General features: G+C 33.8%; 1 pseudogene; it reads left to right on the top strand.

The window, feature by feature from the left end:
* Positions 1-7,292: 7,292 nt before the first annotated feature.
* On the top strand, positions 7,293-19,249 carry LOC145640288 (uncharacterized; annotated as a pseudogene).
* Positions 19,250-21,424: the final 2,175 nt, after the last annotated feature.

The following is a 21,424-nucleotide window of genomic DNA, read 5'->3' as shown; positions in this document are numbered from 1 at the left end:
ATAATTTAATTGCAATAAAAAAAATCAAGTTAATAATACCGTAGATTCTATTTACAAATAAAACTACAAAAAGTACACTATATATTTCGTATGTCTAAATACTTTACATTATCAAATGGGGTCATATGATCGTATTTAAGCTAAAAAGTTTAGGACAATCTGGGCATCGCCCGGGTACAAACTAGTTTTCCATATATTTTCCTAGATGTAAGCTTGTGCGATGCACGATTCTAGTAAATTATTTTATTTAATTTAAAATTCTGTATATTTATGAAGATCATTCATTAGATATATGGATAAATTTCTAATATCATAAGATATAATTTTTTAATTTTAACACTAAAGTTATGTTTTGTTGTTTTATTTATTTTATGTGACGCTTGAATTTAAAATCTCAAACTTATTCACTTATTTTGCTTATGTGACAATTTAAATTTTTATTTCAAAAACTAAATGACAAATCTTGTTTTTTTATTGATCAAAATAAGTCTTTTGCCTATGTGTTTATTTAATATACTCGTTCTGTTTAAAATGTTAGTCTCATTAATAATCGTTTAACTATTAAAAATCATGGGAAATTAGTCATATGAGATTTAGTTTTATTCGTCTCGATGAGTACATTATTAAAATCAAATTTTTATAATATTTTCTAGGGAGAGATTAAAGATATTTGCGATCAAAAATTTGCATCCATATATGTATAAAAAGATAATTATTACTTTTTTTAGAGAAGATAATTATTGGTTTTTTTAAAATAATTTAAATATTAATTATTCTCTATTCGTTGTTTTTACCTGTGTATCAAAATTCTTAAATCTTATTCGTCACTTTTGCTTAGGTGGGGAGTAAATTTATTAATTCTAAAATAAATTATTAATCTAATTTTATTACTATTCTCTTCTCTAACTTACCTTCCACTAACCTCACAAACTCTATACTGTATTACTTTCTCCAATTAATATACTCGTTATGTTTAAACTGTTAGCCTCTTTTATAATCGTTTAACTATAAAATATTATGGGAAATTAGTCATATGAGATTTAGTTTTATTCGTCTCGATGAGTACATTATTAAAATCAAACTTTTACAATATTTTCTAGAGAGAGATTAAAGATATTTGCGATTAAAAATTTGCATCCATAAATGTAAAAAAGAAAACTATTACTCAGTTTTTTTTTTTTTAGAGAAGATAATTATTGGTTTTAAAAATTAATTTAAATTTTAATTATTCTCAATACGTTGTTTTTATCTATGTGTCAAAATTCTTAAATCTTATTCGTCACTTTTGCTTAGGTGGTGAGTAAATTTTTTAATTCTAAAATAAATTATTAATCTAATTTTTCATTGGACAAAATAATACCTTTTCTTATGTGGCACGTCAAATGCTTCCGAAAAATGCCTACTTTATTTATATATATTAGATTAGATTAGATTGTATAAAATATTATTCTATATTTTTATTTTTGTTTGGTGTTCCACCTGGTTCCTTTAGACTAATTCAAATTCGGGGCTCAAGTTTAGAATAAATTCAGATTCAAACTTTTTTTAAAGCCATTCAAATATATATGAGGATTTTTTTGATAGATTTTGAATTAATATTATAATTCATTGTAAAATTTTGAAAAAGTCGTGCGTGACACGAGGCTTAATCTAGTTGTAGTCAATTTCGAGTTAGTTTAAGGTTAAAATATACAAAAACTAGATGAAGCCCGTGCATTGCACGATTTATTTGTATTTTTTAAAACAAACATGTTTTGTATATATTTATGTGATAAAGTTTTTTATTTTATTTGTTGAACATAGTATATCATAATACAATTCCTAATTTCAAAAGATAATATATTATATTTAATTAATTTAACATTTGAAATCTCATTTGCCAATTTTGCTTATGTGGCATTTTAATTATTTAATTTTAAAAGAATTTACAAATCTCTTATTTGGTTGACTATCATTAAAATGTATAATCGTACCAAACAGGTTTATCCTACATGGCTCTCTAAAAAACTCGGGAAAAATTCCCCTCTATATATATATACTCGGTGTGATGCTCGTGCGATCCATACAGCTTTGTTTTTGTCTTTTTTTTTTTTTTTTTATTTTGATTAAATAAGAATAGATAATGTCATTAATACAAAGACATTTATTATTCTGTAATGAATAAGCTATTGCAATTGTTTTCAAAGAAAAAAGAAAATCTATTACAATTAATTAAAAAGATACTTTTTATTAAAAATATAAAAATCAAATTTCCAAGTTCAAACGTATTCTCTTTTCTTCACCTCTATGTAATTTTTTTTTTATTTGTAGTTGTGGTACATGTATCTTGGGCTTCCCATGAATGATGCTCGCAGAATTATTCTATTCCCCTCTATCTTCAGCCCCAATTATTTAGTATGTAGTATGTCCTTTTTCTGTAGTTATGGTACAAGTACTTTGGGTCTCCGATGAATGATGGTGGCAAGATTATTCTTTTTCTGTCTTTGGCCGTTGTAGTTGTAGTTTTGTTTACCCATTGCATCCCTCATGGTATTGTAAATTTTAACTTTAAGTTGTGGCTGATGTTGTCGAAGATCCTCACCATATGGGTTAAACAAAAGGTATTATATCCCTAACCCTTTAAAAAGAGGGAACTTCTCCAAATGAAAGTAATAGTGATATGAGTCACAAGTCAATGAAAATTATTGTTCATAAGTTGCAAAATTGCAAGAGTTTGACCAACTTGCATTTGGATGTAATTTCATTTAATTTGTTGAGTCACCAAATTATACTTTCTCCCTAATTTCCTCCCTTCCATTCATATCCCTTCTTTCACGCTATTGTACTTCCTCTTTCATTTGATTAATTAATAAATAAAAAAAAAAAAAGAGGAACTGCCTTGCTGCTTCTCCATTTTCGCCTAGCCTCTTCCATTATTGCAACCCGTCTTCTCCATCCTCGTCTCTTCGAGACTCCATTGAAGTCATACTCTGAATCCTCTCCTCTCCATTGAAGTTGTACTCTAAATCTTTTCCCTCTCCATTGAAGTCGCTCTTTAAATTCTCCATTGAAGTCGCACTCTTAATTCTCCATTGAAGTCATACACTAAATTCTCCCTTGAAATGGTTTCGATCTGAGCCTTTTGCTCTCCATTGAATCGATTCTTAGGTAAATTGTTTTTTTTCCTTTAAAGCATCATCGACTATAAATTTCACAATATTTGGTTTGCTTTTAATTTTATTTTCATTATTTTTAATTTTAGGCAACTGACTTATTAAGGTATTGCTGCAAACGTCAATTGTAGAATAGGGTTTATCGAACCCCTAAATTAATTATTATTTGTAGTTTGTTCACTACTTTAATTGCAGTTGTAAGCGTCAATTGGAGACTAGGGTCAATCGCAACTCTATTGAAGCCACTAGATCTTTTTCTTTCTCAAGAATGGTGGTGAGAAGGGGTCCTCTACTACGCGCATTGTTGAGATTGAAGAATCACCTGATCAAAGAGCTGTAATTTTGTGTCATGTATAATTTAATGTTCATTTGTGTATACATTTTGTGTTTGTTTGGTTTAATTGAAGTTATGATATAGTAAAATGAGTAAATTATTTTATTTTATTAACAAAAGGTTTTGTGTGAGACCGGACTCACGTGAGACCGGGCTCATTAACAAAAGGCCAACAAAAAGGTGCGGGTAAACTAAACCCAATCGCAAGGCCCGCGACACCAACTCTGCCTTAGTACTGCTTCTTCCTCCATTTTCTTGGATTGTTTTTCGTCATTGTTGACACTCCGAAGAAGAAGGTTGAGCTTTGAAGATCGGCTTCCGAGTCTAGATCGAGAAACTACCGATTCTTTGGTACTTCAACCTTTCTCTCTCCTACAACAACTAAAAATGAAGTTATAGGAGAGAGAAAATCGGATCAAAAATCTGGTTTTTCATTTGATTTATGAACTATTTGCTTCATTATGCTTTCACCATTCGAATTTATCGATTCCAGAAAATTTGTTTTGTAAATAAATGTTAATTGTTACCTAATATAGTTATGAAGAAATTGCATGCCTCGTAAATCTTTAGCTTTCTTGTTATTTCAGAAGATAATGTCGGTGGGTACTCACATAATCATCAACTTCTCCCCCTTTTTGCTAAAGCTAAAAACAAATGATGAATGAAGCTGTAAATGTCCTTCACATGTGTTAATATTTGTAGGGAATAATTTCAAGCGTTAACCCCTAGCTTAAACCCCTCTGTGATCATACACTAAAGTACGGTGGCGTCCAAAAGGGAAGAAGATAGAGCAAAAGAGTCGCCAACAAGTTTTTTTAGGAACTTGTAAACCGTTCACGAGGTGAAGGTTACACCCCTTAACGATCCAAGAGATCGTCAACTTCATAAGGTCTAGAACCAAATAAGGGTTCGGGGATGAAGGTACAAATCCAACCTAAAAGAGATTGAACCTGCCCTAATAATAGGCCTCTACTTTATTATGATCGTATTCATGTGCGCTTTTTAATTAACATGCAATCAATAGGTTTAACCCTAAACCTGTTTATCTATGTTGGTTGAATTTAATGCACAAATAAAACTATTATTGGCGATCATTTGAATTATAATCAAGATTAACCTAAACAAGATTATTAATTATCTTATTAAGCGTGATTACAAGTACAAATTCCCTTTAAGCATGCATAAAAGGTGTGATCAAGCAATAACAATAAATATCAAGCAACATAATAATTAATAATTAATAATAATCATAATCATCAAAACAATAATCATCATAATAACAATCATATTAATCATAATAATAATAATTATAGCAATAATAAAATTATAATCATAATCATCATAAATAAAATAATCATCATCAAAATAATAATCATCATAAATTATAACAATTATAATCATAATCATGTTCATGTTAATATTAAAGCATAATAATAGCAAGATCCTAGGCATGATACTAACAAGATTAATAACAAATCCTAGCATGTCACTAAGCAATAAAAATCAAATCTTTAACCCTAACATGATACTAACAATCATAAATATTAGGAAGAACATAGGAAGCATCGTAACAATCATATTTAATATTAAATTTACCCTAGACATGATACTAGGAATATCATAATAACAATTTAAACATGATTTCTACATCATAACATCAATAATTCAATTAAAGCACTTACTTTGATGCCTCGTACCTCTTTCTAATAACAAAATACAGACGTTAGTAACTTCAAGGAAAATAATAATCAAAACAATTAAATCAAATAATTAAAAGAGAGATTTGGGACCAAACCCTCAGAAATTAAACCTTTCACGTCTAGGGCGAAGGCAACTTCGAATATGGCTAGGTGTTTCTAGATCTTGCGAATGCGGAATTTTGTATGTAAAAGATTAGTTTAGAGAAAGAGAAAGAGAAGGATGAATGATTAAGGAAATCTCGATGAGAATTGGTGAATGAAAGAATAAGAATTAGAGAGAATTGAAAACTGATTGTAGGTGAATGTAGATGAATGTTGATGAGAATTGGTGAATGAAAACGGAGTTTTTAATACGTTATTTATAGAGAAAATCAGCCAAAAGGATAAAATTATCAAAACAGAGTATTGGCGCACGAAAAACAGAGCTGGCGCCAGCACCAGCTAATTGGCGCCAGGCGCCAGGCTTGGTTCCAGGCGCCAATGGCTGGCGTTGGACGCTAAACTTGTTTTTTGACGCGTTTTCTAAAATCAGATATATTTTTCCGTACAGGAGGATAAAATCGTATATTTTCCTCAAAAATGCTCTTTGATTTTAATTAAAACTCCGAAAAGTCAACAAAAGTCAATTTATCAATGCTAATTGAATTTGGAATGAAAAGAACCTTCTAGAAGAATCTAGAAGACTAAAACCATTCCTAATTGCATTAGGAAAGATAAATCATATTAGGCCCTCCCCTAGATCATTGGGCCGCATTTAAGGCTCAGACCGGGCCCAGTTTAGTAAATTGGCCATATCTTCCTCAATATTCATCGGAATTGGGCTTATAATATATCGTTGGAAAGCTCTTGTCAAGCCCCATCCAATTACACTACTATTGGACCCATATCATGGACCAACCAAACTGGATTGGCTGTTTTCTTAAAATAAGTTTTCAAAAACAGAGAGAAGAGAAAAGAAATCAAAACTATCCGCAACACTAGACTTTCCACACTTTCACTTCATTTGATTATGATTCGACGCGAAAGGTACTCATCACTGGGTTTGGTTTTGGGGAGACACAAATGGGTGTCTACAATATTTAAATACATCACACTAATATTCTTATACATGACACTAATATTTTAATATCTGACAATAATATTCTAATACATCACACTAATATTCCTAACACCTAACCATACTAATCTATTACCAAACAAAAGATTCCTAACACCTGACCATACTAATTTTTTACCAAACAAAATAAACCTAATACCTTACTATAATAATTAAATATCTGACATTAATTACTTAATATTTGATATTTAAAATATGTCTAACAATAATATTCTAATATCTGACAATGATATTCTAATGTGTGACAATAATATTCTAATATCAAACCTTACAAGTTTACTATCATGCAAACATTAAAATTTTAATGTCTGACATCAAAAGTTTTATATTTGACATTATATGTTTTATATCAAACATTAAAAGGTTAATATCTGACATTAAAAACTTAATATATGACATTTCTTGAAAAATATGTTACTCTGATACTACATACTCTAAAAAGCTTGATCAGATAATGAAGTTTTACTGCACATAATGCAATTCAAGTTGTATGAATGCTTTTTAATGGACTATTCTTGTAAAATATAGCTATAAATGTATGGGATGACTCAGAGTATATTCCGCTTCATATTGCTGATAAAGCAGCCGAGCTTCTATTTGAAAACATCAGTGCAGAAAATTAGTACAAGTCATATAAGTTCTTAACGAAGAATAGAATTTGAGAAGGTCGCCGCCGCCATTGTTGAGAGTCCTTTCATGGTTGAAGGTTTGCAGAAGAAAGCAATAGAGATGAAGAAGAAGAATAAGAATTGAAGAAGAATATAAAATCGGGCCGTGCGCGGGCCTATTAATAGAACGGTTTCAGGTGAGTCCGTTCTACACAATATTTTTCCTTTTATTAATTGGTATTTTGAGATAATGTATAATATATGATTTTGAAGTATTTTGATGGATTGTTGTTGAAAATGTGATGAATAATGGTGTTGGGTAAACCTAAGTTGAGTTACTAGACTATGTAATGTAGGTATACCTGTTTTTGTTGTGTTGATATGGTGATCACTGAGATTGAAAGTGATGAACTTCGAATCGTAGATAAGATATTGAGGTATGTGAACTGGTTTTTGAGATGTTAGAATATCTTAGGTGGTGGTATATGTAGACTGCAATGCTGTAAAAATGATTGGTCTAATAGGGATGTTGATCTCACCAATTTATGACAATGTTAGAGGATTGTGTAGGGTTTTGATTGATTCGTTGTTTATGTTGGCTTTTTGAGTAGTTATTACTTATTTTTGGCAAATGAGAGTTTGGACTAGGAAAAGAGACCTACCTCTAATCATTGATGCAGGACATTGGTGATATAATGTGAACTACTATTAATATACACAGAGTCAAAATCTGGGTTTGTCACTTGGTGTTAGAGGGAGCAGGCCTTGATTTTTGCTAAGGCTTTTTATTCCCTGGCATGTATTTTTTATAGTGTAGTAGCCAGTGGGAGAATTCTAGACATTGCTAGGAGTATTCAAAATAGTTTTATTAGTTATTAGCTAGATAACACTATGAATAGTATGCCATGAAGTGGCAGAAAAATATCCGGAAGTTTGTTAAATGCTTAGTGGTTTTGTCTTCAAAGGAGAGAGTAGTAGCTAGAGCTCCCCTTTCATTGTTCATATAAAGGGAATTCTTATCTATCTTTAAATTTTTTGAATTCCTTTGTGACAGATATCTTGTTGTGGCAGTGTAATCATATTTACTCACCTATTTGAATCTCCATTGTCAAAGAGTTTATTCATGCATCCCCATTCAAAATAAGAAAAAAAAGGATATACTCCACATTTTATACATTCTTTTGGTGCACCTTTAGTTTCCAAGCATAATCATTTTACCCCACAGATTTATATGGAAATAACTTGACATTTATTACAGCAATCTGAATTACCAAATGATTAGTGTTTGCACAAGTCTTCTCACTGAATGTATATTCTAGGCATGTTGTGTGCAACATGTTTTTCTTGTGAAGTGACATCTCTATTTCTGCATTTATTGATGTTACTGGACATTCTGATCCAGCAAAGTTAAAGGAAGTTGCAAAATCTGTGCAGCGCCTGTCTGATGATGACCTGAAGAGGCGCCAAATAGAAATCAAGGTGTTTATCTTTTAGTACTCAAAATTATATAAACAAAACATAATGGTCTTTTCTATATCATTACTTTTGCCTTCTTGTTTTCTTTCGTGAAGAATTTAATTTTTATGTAGCTTGCATTAAGCTACTCCTTGTTCAACTGTCTTACCTTGCTACTTGTAGACCTTTTGAAAAAGAACATTGTCTATAATTTAGCTAATATCTTGTGTTTATGCCTTCTCTCAGCAACATATTTACTTACATCTACTAATAGTGACAAATTAAAGATGTGCTAAACATTATAGGTGTGAAGAAGTGTTTTACACACTTACTTGACAAATTAAGATGTCACTGCTTTCATCATAAGTTTTATAACCTTCCCGTTAGTGCAACATGTTCCTGTTCACTCGAGATGAATTCAGTTAGTAGAATTCCTTCTGCTGTTCTTGTTATAAATTCCAATATTTGTTCTCTTGTGGAATACACCTGAATCTTTGGCACTGCTACTCCGTATTAGATCTAACATGTGTATGTCTTGTGTCCAGGAATTAATGGAAAAATTAAAAATGCCTTCAGATGTAGAGCTGATGAAAATTGCAATAGATAACTTGAATGATTCCTCTTAGTTTTTGGAAGATCGCCTTCGTGCTCTGGAAGATCTGTTGACACTTGTTGAGCCTATTGACAATGCCAATGGTATGTCCTTTACACAGAAGCTTAATATTGCAATTTTAGGGTTCAAACTCTTTATTTATACCAATCTTTATCCTGTTGCAATTTAGACTTTTAGATTTCTTTGAACTTTTAAAGTAATATTTTAGAACCTTGAAGACCAGGACTGCAGGATATACTCTACAATATAAATAGCGCTTTATATTCTCTGTACTCGACTGTGGAATTTGTTAGAGCTGCATCGGCATGTTTTTTGACATTTTAATCTCTAGCAAACTCTCCTCACCTTCCCATCACTCCTACCCCAATTTGGAGTCTTCTGATTTTGTCCCCCAAACAAACCATTTTTAGCTCCAACATTAGTCAGCATTGTTTTATTGTGATAGTTGAAGGAGTTATGTCTTCGATAAGTGCAATTACTAGATATATCAAAGATCACGATTATGGAGATAATTAGTTCATTCTATAGGGTCGTCAATGTTTGGTGCTAGATATGACAATTGATCTTTGGGCTAGCTTAATAGCCTAAAGCCTTATAGAATGGATCCTACAAGGTCACACATAAGAGTATTGGGTTAAACAAGTTAGAAGCCCATTATTGGGCCTCATGAGTTCATGTCATAGCATATTGATAATTGGGCTTGGATAGTTAGAAGAGTCTAATGGGTTTTGGACTTGACATGGTTTTATTTCTAGATATGATCTATAAATATAAACCATGCCTAGGGTTGCATGATATAACAATTGACATACAGTAAATTGTCACACAAGCAACCAAGCATCCCAAAACCCTAACTCTCTCTCTCTCTACTCGGCCCTCTCTCTCTCCTCCCTGTCCGTACGACCCTCCCTCGTGGGTGGCGCGTGGGTGGTGTTGTGGTGTGTTCGTGGCTCAAATCTCTGTTGAAGGTTGATTGAAGTGTTCAGTCACAACTAACTAGCATTAGTGGAGGTTTAATCTGTGCTCATGGACTAAGTAGAGGAATAACACGTGGAGTTCTTGTTCTCCTTATTGTTCTTGTTCGATCACTTGTGGAATCACGCTTCAAAGGTATAATTCTTACTTCTTTATGTGTTATGCATGAGATCCTTGGTTTAGGTGCTTTATGAATATGATTCATATATTTCCGCAATTTAGTACCTATAATCTCCTACAGTGGTATCAGTTAGCCTCTTGCAATTACATATATTGAGTATTAATTCTTTGATCATCCACAATTTTAATTCAATTAGGAGGGAGAATAATTTAATTATGGGTCAATTATTATATTAAATGTGATTTAACATATAGAATCATTAAAAGTTGTTTAATTTGCTCCATATTAGCCCTAATTTGATCCGAAAATTGCCCTATAAAGTTCAAAAAATTCGAACCCCCCACCCTATTTTTCAAAAATTTCGAAATCAAGAACCCTAATTTATGAAATTTTGTGTTTTGATTTTGATATAATTCCATATTATGTGTTTAAAGAATTTAATCCTTTTGATTTCATGTTACATTGTGAATTTTTCATGATCAAATTATTTAATTTAAAAGTTAAATTGAATTGGGGATTAAATTAATGAAGAACCCTAATTTTGAAATTGAATATGATTTAATTTTAAAATTAGAAGGACCACATTAATTTAATTTTAATAAAAATATTTTGTTTTAAATTAAAAAAGGGGATTTAGGTGCGACAACCGCGGCTGGGTGGCGCAGCCACGACGACTGCCGCACCGACGGTGGTCCAGGAGGGAGGGTGGGCTGAGCATGGGTCGGACAAGGGCATCGCAGCAGTGCACCATCCTGTTGCGTGTGCTGCTGCTGTTGTCCTTGCGTCGCTGCAGGGCAGCGTACACCGCGAGGTGTACGACCACCGTGGCCGAATTCTGCTGGCCACACCACGGTGGCTGACGCGATTTTTCCAAAAAAAAAATTTTTTTTTTACTTTATTTTGGATAAAAGCAGTTTTTCAAAATTAATAATTAAAAGATAAGTTTTGATTTTGAAAAAGATAATTAACAAAGTTAAAGTTGTTAACTTTGTTAAGATAGGATAAATATGGAGCAAAAGATTCTATTTGGATAATAATTGATTAAATAATATGATTATCCCATAATTATTTTAGGATATTAATTGATTTAAAATATGTGATTGGCAAGTAATTAGGATAGAATTTCCTAAAAGTTAGGATAATCATGGAAAATAAATATGATTTATCTTCCATAATTAAAATAAGATTTGATTCTATCTCATACCTAAATTAAAATATATGATATTTTATAATTGGTTATGAATAATATATGATATTATCTAATTACAGTGATTAATTAAAATATGAGATATTTAGGAGCCATGTTTCCTTAATTATGAACATTCGATGTTGTAGTTTAGGAAAGCATGATGAGTGATTTATTATATGGCATTTTATAATATATGATGTTATTTATTGCTATATAGACTAGTATGGCCCATAGATTCTAAATACGATCTGCGCATCGTTTCGTATTGTTGTAATCTAAATACGGTCTGCGTACCGTTAAGTATTTTTGTATTTTATTTTATTTTATTTAAGTAGTAGATAGAATAGAATAGTATTACAGGTTGCAGTTAATCCAAGAATCCATGGAGTGGAGGCCCAAAGGAGCAAGATGGATGAGATCCATGAAGGTTCAAGTGGGAGCTTTTGCTTTATTAGTTTTCTTAGGATTAAGGGGCCATACTATGTCATGTTTTTTGTTTATGCATTAGTAGATTGTGCATGTTAGATTTTATTTATGTTGTTTGATGATGCGCTAGAATTCACTAAATAATCACAACATAATAAATCTAGGTCCCAGTAATATTGAGGTTGCTTTTCCAATTAAAAATCCGATGAAACCTTCGATATTTATGACAGGTCATGCCTCAACTGGGTGTCATACTATATCTTAGGGGAGTGGGGGTAAATCATGTTTTACACTCTTAATTGGTTATACTGAACAAGGTTACCTAAAGCGTTTTGAACCTTGAAGCTAAGGGTAATAATTAAACATGTGATGGATAATTATTCAACCAAGAATTACAAAGAGTTGTAATCAGTAAAGAGTTTACTCACCTTGAAAATGCAATACTTGATGGTAGGGCCTCAGTCCGGTCAATAATTGCACAAATAAAGGATCTTGGAATCATTCTATTCAATAGGGATCAATTAAATTGAATGAATGCTTTAAAGTTACCAGTTTTATAATCGCTTATGGTACTTTAAATTTATTAAACATAATTATTGAATTTTGCCTCGTTTGTTTGTAGATGAATAACTTATACGACAACATTGTTTTACCAATGAAACTTAACTTAAGGCTGAATCTCAGAAACTTCAGGGAATGGGAAAATGAGTTGAGAAAAGTTCTCACAAGCCATGGGCTTGAATCTCATTTATATATTCCTGTTGAGAGCAAGTATACAGAAAAATATGAAGCTGAAAGGCATGCTGAAATTGTTTCAGATGCAGAGAAAATCAGAGGGCTCATTTTAGAATCTATTCCAATTTGTTGGAAAAGAAGATTCAGGCACTATGAGCTAACCAACTTGTACAATGTCTTCGTGCTATCTGTCGAGGTGGCATTGGGGTATTAGGAAGTGGAGGCTTCAAAGATCATAATGTAAGAGAGGTCGTTAACTCGATCCCTCATATTTACTATTCTGGACTGACAGCGTTAGGTATGAGGCTTACAATGTGTAAGATAATGGCTAAAAGACTCATGCCTGGTCAGTCAGTTAGGGCCCATGTCCCCCCGTGGGTGGGGGTCGCGTCCTTCGAAAATCCGAATTCGAGGTTGGGGCGAATTGTTGTTCAGGTCGATTAGAAGGTGCAGAAATTGCTAGAACTGAATGCGGAAAGTATGGAAAAACATCTTGTAATGTATTACACCAGAAAATGGATTCTACAGGAGTAAGACATTCACCCCTGGTCTTTCTTTCGATTCGGTCTCTCGAAAAGAGCTCGGACACTAAAGAACGAAGCGAGTAAGGAAGAGTAATAAAATATGCTTTTTGGACCTCACTAAAAATAGGGCTACTACTAATCCTTTTTATTAGGAAGGAATATGAATCCCCAACCAACTATGGACATTTTCGGGGAGTAGCCCGCTTCCCATTACTCAATAGAGAAATTCCTCGCACATAATTAAGGGAGCCATTGAAAGGTGACTAAAACACCAGAAACGGCGACCAGGGAACTGATTGAAATGTTCAATCAGATGGATGTCCTTGGGAAACCGATCGATGATGACTCTGCACATGATATTATCTTGTTCTCACTCCATGATGGTTTTAACATTGTCAAGCTCACTCATAATGATGAGGGATCGTCGGTGACATTGATCAATATTTTTCTTAACCATGCTGAGGAGTTCCTGAAAAGGAGAGGAAGCGAATGCTTCTTTTGCGGTAGTTGGCCATGCCATACACCAGGGTGTCCCCACTATACACCAGTGAAAACAGAAGGTAAAGAGTTACTTGATGTTTTTGTTGTAGAAATTAACCTTACTTCATCTTCCACTTGGGTATTTGATACCGGTTGTGGTGCTCACATCGTTAATAACATGCAGGGCTTGAGAGAAAGTAAGAAGTTAGCGAAAGGGGAAGTAACGCTTCGAGTAGGAAATGGAGCAAAAGTTGCTGCACTTACTATTGGAAGTTATCACTTAAAACTTCCCTCTGGACTTATTTTGGTGCTTAATAACTGTTATTATGTACCAACAATTACTAAAAACATTATTTAAGTTCTTGTTTTAGATTCTGAAGGATTTTCATTTGAAATAAGAGACAAATGTTGTTTTATTTCGAAAGAAAATATGTTATATGCTAACGCAAAGTTAATTAATGTTTTGTATGTCTTAGAATATACAACTCATATCTACAATATTGATCATAAAAAGCAGAAAACAGATGGTTCAAACCTAACTTACCTATGGCGTTGTAGGCTTGGTCACATCAACCAAAAGCGCATCCAGAAATTACATAAGGATGGACTCCTTTATTCTTTTGATTATGAATCATTTGAAAATTGTGAGTCATGCTTTCCTGGGAAAATGACTAAGTCACCCTTCACGGGTATAGGTGAAAGAGCTAGTGACCTTTTGGGACTCATACACACGGATGTGTGTGGACCAATGAGTTCTAAAGCAAGGGGTGGGTTTAATTAATTCATTACTTTTACTGATGATTTAAGTAGATATGGTTATGTTTACTTAATGAAGAACAAGTAGGAATCCTTTTAAAAGTTAAAAGAAATCCAGAATGAGGTACAAAACCAACTTGGGAAAACAATTAAAGCATTACGATCTGATCGTGGTGGTGAATATTTGACCCAAGAATTTGACGAACATCTGATTAATTGTGGAATACTTTCACATTTAACTCCTCCAGGAACGCCACAGTTGAATGGTGTGTCATAAAGGAGGAATAGGACCTTACTAGACATGGTTCGGTCCATGATGAGCTTTACTGATCTTCACATATCACTCTGGGGATATGCATTAGAAGCAGCTGCGATAACACTAAACAGAAGCCCGTCCAAAGCAGTTGAAAAGACTCCATATGAGATGTGGAATGGAAGAGCTCCAAAGTTGTCTTTTCTCAAGATTTGGGGATGTGAAGCCTATGTAAAACGTTTACAAGGTGATAAACTACGCCCTAAATCAGACAAGTGTTTCTTTGTGGGTTATCCAAAAGAAACAAGAGGGTATTACTTCTACAATTGCGAAGATAACAAAGTGTTTGTTACTCGCGGTGGTGTCTTTCTAGAAAAGGAATTCCTGTCTAGAAAGCCAAGTGGGAGTAAAGTGGTTCTCGAAGAAATTCGAGACGAGAAACAAATGGATGTGGATAACACCACATCAGAGGTGAGGGCGCATGAGTCGATTAATCATGCGTTGGAGCAAGCTAATTCGACTAGCGAGACTCCTATCGTCCCACTTGAATCTAGTTCATGCGAAAATCTTCAAAGAGTTGGAGAGAATATTTCTATTGTTGCTCCTACCCCACGTAGGTCTTCCAAAATCAGAAACAAACAGTTTGTTGAGGTTCTGATACCTGAGGATTCTGAAATCCTCCTATTGGAGAATGAAGAACCTATAACCTATAAACAAGCTTTGGTGAGCCCCAACTCAGATAAAAGGCTTGAGGCCATGAAGTCCGAAATGAAATCAATGTCTGAAAATAAAGTGTGGACCCTAGTTGACTTGCCTGATGGGATAAAACATATTGTTTGCAAATGGGTTTACAAGATTAAAACAGACAAGGATGGAAATGCCTACATCTATAAAGCAAGACTGGTTGCAAAAGGATACAGACGGATTCATGGTATTGACTATGATGAAACTTTTTTCCCAGTAGCTATGCTTAAGTCCATTCGGATTCTTCTAGCGATTGCTGCATTTTTCGATTATGAAATTTGGCAGATGGATGTCAAAACCGCCTTCTTGAATGGGTTCTTGACGGAGGAAGTGTATATGATACAACCTGAGGGTTTTGAAGATCCAGAAAATCCTAGAAAGGTATGCAAACTTCAGAAATCCATTTACGGATTGAAGCAAGCATCCAGGAGTTGGAATCTTCGCTTTGATAAAGCAATCAAACAGTTTGATTTTGTCAAAAGTGAAGAGGAACCTTGTGTATACAAGAAGTCTAGTGGGAGCAGCATTGTTTTCTTAGTCTTGTATGTAGATGACATACTACTCATGGGAAATGACATACCAATGCTTGAGTCAGTCAAGGAATGGTTGAAGAGTTGTTTTTCCATGAAGGACTTAGGTGAGGCTGAATACATATTAGGGATCAAGATCCATCGAGACAGATCTCGAAGGATGATTGGATTAAGTCAAGAAACTTATATTGATAAGGTTCTTGATAGGTATTCCATGAAAGGCTTTAAGAGAGGATTTCTCCCCATGTCTCATGGCATTACGCTCAGTAAATCTCAATGCCCTAGCAAGCCAGAAGAGATGAGACGTATTGTTGATAAACCTTATGCTTCGGCACGAGGGTCAATCATGTATGCCATGATATGTACAAGGCCGGATGTTGCATATGCTCTGAGTATGTGTAGCAGGTTTCAGGCAAATCCAGGAGAAGCACACTGGACAGCTGCCAAGAACATCTTTAAGTACTTGAGAAGGACTAAAGGAATGTTTCTAGTATATGGTGGCGAAGATGAGTTGGTTGTCAAAGGTTATACAGATGCGAGTTTCCAAACAAATAGATATGATTTCAGATCACAATCTGGATACATTTTCTGTCTGAATGGAGGAGCAGTGAGCTGGAAGAGTTCGAAGCAAAGCACTGTCACAGACTCTACAACAGAATCAGAATATTTAGTTGCTGTTGAAGCAGCTAAGGAAGCAGTTTGGATTAAGAAGTTCCTAACTGAGCTGGATGTCATACCAAGTGCTCAAAAGGGAATCGAGTTGTATTGTGATAATAATGGCACCATTGCTCAATCAAAGGAGCCTAGGTCACACTTCAAATCCAAACATGTAGAGAGGAAATATCACCTCATTCGAGAGATCGTTGATAGAGGAGATGTCAAGATGTGCAAAATTCATACGGATGAGAACATTGCTAATCCACTTACTAAACCCCTTCCACTTCCAAAGCATGAGAAACATGCTAGTGAATCTGGATTGAGGCAAATGATGTAATTAGAAGTTGTATTTGTTTTTGGAGAAAAATAAGTTACATATGTAATACATTCATTTGCAGAATTATGTTTAATCGGAAATTTTATTATTTCTCTTATTTAATGATGGTTTTCGATATTAAATAAAATGTCCAAAATAATTATGGATTGATGGGCTCATCAGGTTGATGACCTGGTGAATGAAACCCCACAAGTGAACAAAATCCATATATTATTTAAGTTCCTAGTTCAGAATCATTAAACTGGACATAAATGATTTCTTAAATTGGACTAGCATGTAAGATTGATTGGATAGTGCAGTTTCATGGGCTATAGGAGCATAGTGATGATGCTCGGTCAATCACATGGATATGCATGAATGATGCATGATCGAACTATAGACCTACTTTGAAGTTCAAGTTAGAACTTCCAGATATATTAGTGGATTCCTTTGACATGAGTGGAACACTGATTCCATTCAATGATTGATTTAACTGTGGTACACTCAAACGTCCAGTCGTAACTGGGGATTATAAAGGGTGTTTCCCGGTTGCTTCATGAGTTGAGTGGGAGCTTTGGTTGCCACAAGATTGGATTGAGTCTACCTATTTAATTAGGAATGTGTCTTGGCCCCTTGAAGAGGGAGAATTCAGAAAATGCATGGCCGTTCTCAAATGCATTACATAGTAATCATTTGTTCTGTGAATCTAACTCAATATTTCAAGAAAAGATTTGTAGACTAATATGATCATGACATGAGATGCAATCATATTATCAAATCGACACACATTGAATTAAGGAATTTGAATATTGCGCACTTGTCTCAGACAAGTGGGAGATTGAAGGAGTTATGTCTTCGATAAGTGCAATTACTAGATATATCAAGGATCACGATTATAGAGATAATTAGTTCATTCTATAGGGTCGTCAATGTTTGGTGCTAGATATGACAATTGATCTTTGGGCTAGCTTAATAGCCCAAAGCCTTATAAAATGGATCCTACAAGGTCACACATAAGAGTATTAGGTTAAACAAGTTAGAGGCCCATTATTGGGTCTCATGAGTTCATGTCATACCATATTGATAATTGGGCTTGGATAGTTAGAAGAGTCTAATGGATTTTGGACTTGACATGATTTTATTTCTAGATATGATCTATAAATATAAACCATGCCTAGGGTTGCATGATATAACAATTGACATACAGTAAATTGTCACACAAGCAACCAAGCATCCCAAAACCCTAACTCTCTCTCTCTCTCTACTCGGCCCTCTCTCTCTCCTCCCTGTCCGTACGGCCCTCCCTCGTGGGTGGCGCGTGTGGTGGCGCGTGGGTGGTGTTGTGGTGTGTTCGTGGTTCAAATCTCCGTTGAAGGTTGATTGAAGTGTTCAGTCACAACTAACTAGCATTAGTGGAGGTTTAATCTGTGCTCGTGGACTAAGTAGAGGAATCACACGTGGGGTTCTTGTTCTCCTTATTGTTCTTGTTCGATCACTTGTGAAATCACGCTTCAAAGGTATAATTCTTACTTCTTTATGTGTTATGCATGAGATCCTTGGTTTAGGTGCTTTATGAATATGATTCATATATTTCCGCAATTTAGTACCTATAATCTCCTACAATAGTGTGTTGACAAAAAGGTTTTGTTTGTTTTACATTGGATAGGGCTTTCTAGGTGGTTAATACTTCTTTCGTCATTTTACAACAGATTTGAACAAACTTGGGGGTCTTGCCGCTGTTATAAGACAGCTTGACAATGCTGAGCCAGATGTAAGGAAACTTGCTGCTTGGGTTCTTGGAAAAGCATGTCAGAACAATCTAGTTGTTCAGAAGAAGGTTAGCTTTTCTGTTCTTTACAAGTAGTTCTGCATTTTCGCTGCAGGATACAGCCGTATGTGTTCACTATACATTAATGAAAATGCATTATGAACTGGGAACCTAACTAATGGCTAAAAGATGTCTGTTCATGTTATATGATAAGTTTACTCTTGGATTTCAGGTTTTGGATTTTGGTATACTGGCGAAGCTCTTGGAGATGGTGAAATCTGATGCTGTGGAATAGACCAACAAAGCATTGTATGCAGTTTCTACCTTAGTCAGAAACAATTTAAATGGCCAGGAGAATTTTTACGCAGAAGCTGGAGACTTGACGCTTAAGGTAAATTAGGATAAATTCTGGTGGTATCTGGCTTATCCAACTAACACCTTAATTATCTGCTCATCATATTCTGGAAACATAAAAATAAAGATAAATACTAAAGAAAGACCATATTGATGGAAACATGGAACTAAAAGAGAGTTGGGTTCCCTTGGCTATTATTAGGGCATGCTTAGCTTTAATTTTAAGAGGGCTTGAAAGTTGCATTAATGTTCTCTTCTTTGCAGGATATACTGAGCAATTCTACCTTTGACATCAGACTACGACAAAAATGCGTCTTTCTTATTGGTGATTTGGCAGAGTCCCAATTATAGAATGCTGATCAGGCAGAGCTTCCCCTTTTTCAGAGATCATGTTTTTCTGAAGGCGATAGTTAATTTAACATCGTCAGATGACCTTGATTAGTATTCTTACTACTAATTGTGGGGGAATTCATATGAGGAGTCATTATCGTGAAGAAATTGGAAGAATTTAGGAGTACATGTCAGTGGAGAGGGTGAGCAAGAACAGGAGAGAATTTGACCAAGCAAAAGGTTGAGCAATTGCGGTATGTTATATTTACTCCACACAAATTACAAAGCATTAAATTGGGTCAGCAAAACACATTGATCATAGATTTCATACACTTTTTAATCGAACCCCAAACGCTTAAGTTTTTTTGTTTTAAAACTTAAATTGTAGCTGGGTTCAAACTCGATTATCTGGTTTAAATTTTGGTCATCTTGGTTTTTTTTTTTTAAATAATTTTTTTTTTATTAGGTTGCCAAGTTTCATTGGAGGTGATGTAGCCACAAGTCCTTCAAGGTTGAAATTGAATCTAAAATTCTAATGGTAATCACTCTTCTATACACTTTGTTTATTTCCTCTTTAAATTTGTGATTATTTGGTTCAATTAATAGCCGTATGGTATACAATCGATGCTTAAGTAAGGCCATTGCAATCTCAGTGGGGTTGAAGAAGTTGTCCGTAAGGATATCAAAGCCTGTAAACACTTATCGACATTACTCTGGCCTTAATGGTATTCCTCTTTCTCTATCTTAGATCACATATTTCTGGGTCTTTTTTCTGATTTACAATGTGGGTTATTGCTTATTTCTTAAATTTGTTCTCATGTAAAAACCCCATTTTGATTGTTTGTCCAATGATTTTTGATTTTTCTGTGAAGTGAGTAACAGGGGAAGATGGAAAACTTGAATGGGAATTGTAGACACCTAAAAATGTCTCCCCAAAACCAAACCCGATGATGAACAACCTTTCACCGCCATTATTGGTCGGGTTGAATATTTAATCTTGGAGTGCTTAAATCCATATTTTCATTTCATAAAACCAACCCAAATCCTATCGCATTTCCCCAAACCATAACTTATTTTCCTCTTTTCGTGCCTTTAAACCCAAAATAATTCATTTCGTGTCCGTTAAAATCATTCATTTCGTGTCCTTTTTATAAAAACGTTTATTCCAGTTTATTTTGGTTCATTATCTGGGTTCAATGATTGAATAGTTGGATGGGGCTTTAAAAGAGCTTTCCGGTGATATATTATAAGCCCAAATCCGAGTTATAAAGAATAAGTTATGGCCAAAATATTAAATTGAGCCCAAACCGAACCTAAGCCCACCTTACCTACAAAGCAATGATCATGTGGAGAGTCCAAATTATTTAATTCCATTCCTAAACCAATTAGGATTAATTATAAGCTTCAATAAGTTTCTAAAAGATCTTAATTATCCTTTTTGAAAAGATAAGATTAAAGAGTTTGAAATTGAATAAAACTTTTCTTTTTGAAAATCCTATTTCTATCCGAATTGAAAGACGTTCAAAGATAGTCAGATATGATTTTCGTGCCTCATTTTTTTATCCAAATTTTATATGGTTGGATAGCCCTTGAAATTATCTTTCCAATGATATATTATAATATCAATTCCGAGCTATAACGGAAAAGATATGAATAAAATGTCAAACTCTATCCAAAACTGACACTGTCTCACTATTTCTGCCATATCTTTTATTATAAAAAATATTTTAATCTGATTTTAATTGGGTTAGAAAGTAAAATTCAAGATCTTTCCAACGATTTCTTATTTATCTTATTCCAATTTCTGGATCAAAAGATATGATAAAAACAAAAACTGCAAGAACTGCAGTCTATCGAGTTTTATTCCGATTTAATTCGGATCTTATCTTGTTATTTCGACCCTTCTTTTTTCTCTATAAATAGAGGTAATATAACCCCTTTTCCAATGATCAATAAGCGGGATCACAAAATAATTCTTTTTCCCCTCTTTAGCCTAAATATTAGCCACCCTATTCTTCCATAATACTTCCCCTAAGCACTCCAAGGAGTTCATACAATACCCAAAGTTCTATACTTAAACCAAGGCGTGAAATGTATAATTAACTGAGGGTTTGGACCAAGTCAACTCTAATTTTTATTTAATTTAATTTTAATTTGATTTATATTTTTATTGAAGTTACTAACATTTTATTCATGATGTAGCAATTTAAGGAAACGTGGAAAGTGAGTAATTAATCACTTACTTACTCTTATTATTTTATATTGCTAGTATCATGATTAGGGTTAT

This window comes from Chenopodium album, chromosome 7 (genome assembly GCF_948465745.1).
Source record: "Chenopodium album chromosome 7, dcCheAlbu1.1, whole genome shotgun sequence".
Taxonomy (NCBI): domain Eukaryota; kingdom Viridiplantae; phylum Streptophyta; class Magnoliopsida; order Caryophyllales; family Amaranthaceae; genus Chenopodium; species Chenopodium album.
This window is presented reverse-complemented; position numbering and strand designations above follow the sequence as displayed.